Consider the following 6,033-nt stretch of genomic DNA (forward strand, 5'->3'; position numbering starts at 1 on the left):
CATTTCTGGTCTGCGTTGATGTAATCTGAGGAGTTAGAGGTTGGGCGGTGATGGATGGTTCCTAAGATGATCTTCAGCCATACCCGGAGATTCTGATGCAGTTCCTTGTTCTTGGAATGCTTGCCTTCAGCACTCTGTTGAAAAATTGCAGGGTTTATCTCATGGGACAGATACTTTGCCCTAGGATTGATGTTGTATATGTGTCATCCTCCAGTCTTCTCCATGTTCAGAAGAGCAGCAATTGATTTCTTTGTGATGACTATCTTGACTCCCAGAACGTAGGAGACAATGTAGTGATCGTTAGCGTCAGCGAACCTCCAGAATTCTTTTACCAGATATGTGTAGACTGGGCCATAGAGACGTTGAAAGTAGTTTTCCCACCCTTTCTTCTTCAGTTCATCAGTGAGGTCGACACCATTTCTTCTCATGTTGTCAAAATCCACCAAGGTTTCACACAACACTTCCAGCTTTTCAAACGGAGTTGAAAGATGAATATGAGGCTCACGATCAAGAATGTGAGGTTCTTTATAAATGGGAGTGGAAACAACGCCGGTGACTGCTGGGTTTCGATGACTTGATCTTGGAGCTTGCTCAGTTGAGTTCATATGTTGAGAGAAGTTGTACACAGACTGTTGTTGAGAATCCATGAAGAGCGTTGATGAACTTGAGATGAAGGTTGAAGAATCTTGAGTAAAACTGTAGAAATGCCTTTGAGAGAGAGAGGAAAAATTGAAGGAGAGGGTTAGGTGTGTTTGTGAGTGAAAAGTGTGCAGTTGTGAAATGTGAAACGTTTAAATACCCAAATTAGGGCGCATGCAAAACGACACAGAAAAAAGATTTTAGCACAAAAACCAAGTACGCACGTTAGAGGGGAGAGTGATTACAACTCATAAATGATGTCTAATCCCAAAATCAGCACACTGCTTGAGGAGATCTCAAGAGACTGTTTCTTGATTACTGCTAGACAACTGTCTAGAAGTTCCAAGGTCAGACGCATGAGCTCCACGTGTTACTTTATCTGATCTTCAGGAATACCAAAGGGTTGGTTCCTGGATATTTCTAACTCAGATGACTTCTAAATGGTAGTAGCATCAGAGTCAGATACAGAATCCAACTGTTTACTTCAGAGTCTTATTTTGCTAATTCAGAGGCACATTTTATTCAGGACAATTTTGAATGTTTAGATTTTTTAAGATAAAAAAGAATCTATCTTCAGCAAGGGGTTTGGTAAAGATGTCATCCCATTGATGGTCTGTATCAATAAACTTTAACGTTACTACCCCTTTCTGAACATAGTCTCTAATGAAATGATGTTTTATTTCTATGTGCTTGGCTCTGGAGTGCAAAGTAGGATTCTTACTTAAACAGATGGCAGCAATATTATCACAAAAGATAGGAATGTTACTCTCAAAGATTTGAAGATCCTCTAGTTGATTCTTCATCCAGAGCATCTGAGTAGTACATAATGATACTGAAATATATTCGGCTTCTGCCGTGGACAAGGCTATGGTTGATTGTCTTTTGTTGGCCCAGGATATCAGATTCTTTCCCAGGAGCTGACAATTTCCAGATGTACTTTTACGTTCCATTCTGTCCCCTGCGTAATCTGCAACACACTAACCCGAAAGTCTACACTCTGATGTTTTCTCATACATCAGGCCCATGTTAGGAGTTCCTTTCAGATATCTGAGTATTCTTTTAACAGTTGTTAAATGAGATTCTCTAGGATCTTATTGGAATCTGGCACAGAGACAAACACTAAACAAAATATCAGGACGTGTAGCAGTCAGATAGAGAAGAGAGCCTATCATACCACGATAGAGCTTCTGACAAACCTTCTGACTAACTTCTATCATACCATGTTATATAAATCACAACCATAAGCATGAGCTTACAGATAACAATAACACACAATTTCTTAGTAACACTAAATAGAAGCAATTATCTTTTTTACAGACCATCATATCATCATCTCCCCCTAATTCCCTCAAAAAGGTAAGGAGTAATAGAAATATCCATCCCAAAATGGGCATAAGTACTAGAGAACAAAAACACATACCACAAGGGAGCACCAAAATTGCAGCAGTAACAACAATAAGTTGACAGGAAGAAGTTCCAGCTGATTTGGGAGGCAACACAAATTTTTTATTATATTTTTATACATATAAGACGGAACTATACCTCTCATGAATCAAAGCCTTTGAGAATATGACTTCTCATAGCCCATGCACCATTTCTTCATCAAAAACCATATTAGTTTCATCAATAGCAATAATGTGCATCACAATGTTAGTAACATGTTTCCCAACAACCACCATGTAACTTAAAGTCAAAACACTCGGGGCAACATCAATCTCATCATCACAACTAACAATGTATTTATTTTGAACACTCGAAATGCCCTAAGTTAAGAGGAAACACCATTAGGTGGCTGGATGACATGAGACTTATCATGTTTAGAAAATTGATAAAGACAACATTCTCCATATTTCAAGGCAACATAAGTTCCTACCTAATACAAAAAACCAGTTATGCAGCATCAAATTGCATCTGATTGCAGACTTAGCATTTTAATAAGACATTCACAAAAACCTTTTCTGATAGTGGATATGACAATGAATTTCTGCAGAGCCTTGGCATCATGGATAAGTTCTTTGAGAATGTGACTTTTCACCAACCCAAACATAGGTTCCATAGTAGGCATATCTTTGTCCCCAACTAAACCAGATTCACCAATAACAGGAACATTAGGAAGACTAATGTCGTGGACATGTTTCCCAACAAACAATTTGTAATTAGAATTCAGCACCTTAGGAGCACTACCACAAATTAAAAAGAGGAAACCAATATGAAGCTTAGCCACAAATTATTTCACCAACTAAGGATAACAAGATCCATCATTCAACACTTTATTCAATGACTGAGCATCACTAAAAGGCTTCGTAATTTCACTATACTTCAGTGCTTCAACATAGATTTTATCTAGAACCATCCTTCTATTGTAAAAAAATCCATTTGATTGTACTTTCTTAAGAATGAAAAGGATCATATGGAGAGTTCTTGGGAATATTTTTTCCTTCAATAGACATTTTAATATTTATAACACCCTATATATCATGCTAATTCATTTTCACATTGTCATCAATGTCATGCAATATGTGTATGAAAAATTCCTCGACATAATGCCCTACAATGCTAGGAGCACTCTTATTTCCTTTTCAATAGAACTCTCTAACATTTGAAATCTCATCATCAAAGTCATCATTGGCAACCTCAATGTCATTAAAATCTTCATTGACATCTTCCTTAACATTTTTACATACACTAATATTATAATCAACCTCTTTAGGTTCAAAGTGGGTGGGTACATTATGCATGGGGTTTTTAGGACCACTTTCAGTGGTGAGAAAATCAACACTCAAAATAACATCGATCACATTCTTAAGATGAGAATTATCACAATCATTGAAGGTATCTATTGTATCAATAACAACTTGATCGTTGTCAACAATAACAATAATATCACACAAGATAAATGTTTAAGAGGTTTTACCTTGAACATCCTTAGTCTTGATGAGAGAAGAAATACCTTTGAACTTACCATCAACCTTTCCTTTAATCATTAGGCCTTTCACATGACCTCCATGAATTTTTGTAACTACAACATCTTTTTGATGCCTTTTATTTGACGCATTCTTTGCAAATTTAGAGATTAGTTTGAAGCACGAAAGTGAAAATAGAAAAATATGGTCTTTTTGAAAATTTAAGCATAATAACTAGTTATCACAATATAATATCATGACATCGTGTGTCACATCTTCGAGAGTTTGGTTACTCTACAACAATTGAGCATAATTATTTCTAGTAACAATGTATTATGCTTCTTGTTCATCTTTAGAGAGCTTGACATGAGTAATACTAGGTGCACATTTTTTCCTACCATTTTCCAGCTCAAATTTCTTTGCAATGTTTCTAGAATACTGAATTTCCGGAAAAAAGATGCCATCATTCATTTGCTTTACTTGAAAAACAAGAAAATGGGTATGTTCTCCTACCATGCTCATCTTGAATTCAGCTTTCCTTTTTTGAACAAGATGATCTAACAGCTTACTTGACATCCTTCGTAACACAATGTAGTCAACATAAATATGAACTATTATAAGAACTCCATTATCTTTTAGAATGACACCCTCCATGTTGCTGACATCATTACTAACATCTTGACTGAATTTCACATCCAAGTATCTATTGAGGAAGGCACTTTTCACATCCATTTGGTAGAGTTTAAACTTAAGGAGACAAAATAACCCTAGTAATAATATGATAACTTCAAGACGGGTTACATGAGAATAAGCTTCATCAAAGTCAACCCCTTATTTCTAGTAATAATCTCATTACTTTTCTTGTTCAAGGGAACCTCTACAGCAGTCAAGTTTTTGTTAACATCTTCCTCCACATCATTAACCACCAAATTTTCTACACTATCTTTATTTAGTTCAGTTAATTATAAGTTGTCCCTTATGTTGTCACCAACAACCTGCTCAACATTATGATCAGTGAGATCAAAATCTCCATGCTCATGGGGAGTCACTTTAGTTTGAAAATCATTAACAAAGACTTTTACGAATTCCATCATAGATTTTGTGTGCTTGTTAAACATTGCATACACCATGCTATTAATGAACACTCTAGAAATATGTCTTCATCATTACTTTCCATGTCTTAAACAATGTCTCAACATATTTCCCAGTATCTCAAACAATAACTTGAGAAGATGATGTCCTAGCAACATTTGGGTTCAGTGTTTGATTAAGGCTTTCAATCACACCTTTTCTAGTATTAGATGTAGCGATTATTTCATGTAGTGCTTTAGATTCCTGCCTAGAAACCTTGAGAATATGGCTTCTTACATGTTCATACATGGGTGGGACATCAAGAACATTTTCACTAACAGCCAAACTAGACTCATCAAAAGGTGGAATAATGGGATGAACAAAGTCTGAGACATGTTTCTCGACAAACAGTTTGTAACTAAGATTTAACAAACTAAGAAGAACCCCAATTTCATCTTTATCATATAAAATATCATGGTTTTTATTAATCAAAATTATATAAATCAGATAAATAAATCTAATAAGAAGTTCTAAGGCATATAACATGACTTTCTCCATTTCTTGCTAGGTATGGTTATTCCTTTCGAGAATCCCAACTTGTTGGGGGAGACATGTGAATTTATTTCTCTTAGCGCTATGTTTATTCTTTTTCTCAACACTCATAGAGATATGGAAAGTTTGAGGTTGAATCTTCTCATAAGGTGACTAGATGTACAAATTCTCTAATGATCTAGCGGCCTTCATTATTTGTTCTAGATGTTTGTTAGTGACAACAAATTCAAAACGATTGAAATTTACGTACAGTTTCTGATCACATAGTTGGATGATACTAATGAGATTTATAGTGAAACCTTAAATAATAAGAACATTGTCTAGGTTAAGAAGGTCTGAATAATCCAATTTCCCTTTTCCAATGATCTTTCCTTTAGCATCGTTACCAAAAGTAACATAGTTATTTGAGTAAGGTTTTAACTCTTTCAAAAAGTTATGTTCTCCAGTCATATGTCTGGAGCAGTCATAGTGAAAATACCAATCTTTTTCAGATGAAACTCTTAGACATGTGCGGGCAATATGACTTGTAGTTGCTTCTGGAGGAATGGTTTCTATAGTGGTAGTAAGGTCTACCATACAATTTGTAACAAAAAGGTCTTATATGATATTGTTGGCCAAAACAGTGACAGACCCAAGATCTTCTACAATAATGAAGTCGAATAGGATGTTGTGACATGTAACTTCACATATTGAACTCAGTCTTCTGGACAGGAGGAATAAACTTGGGCTTAGTATTTATGGAGCTATAATAAAAACCAATTACTTTCACGTATTTAGCACTCTTACCAACCTCTAAAATTTCATCAAGAGTTTTAGAACCACAATTCAAAATACAAAATATTTGTTCCCACATTCAAGTTTGGATTTT

This window comes from Lathyrus oleraceus, chromosome 4 (assembly GCF_024323335.1).
Source record: "Lathyrus oleraceus cultivar Zhongwan6 chromosome 4, CAAS_Psat_ZW6_1.0, whole genome shotgun sequence".
NCBI classification, from domain to species: Eukaryota; Viridiplantae; Streptophyta; class Magnoliopsida; order Fabales; family Fabaceae; genus Lathyrus; species Lathyrus oleraceus.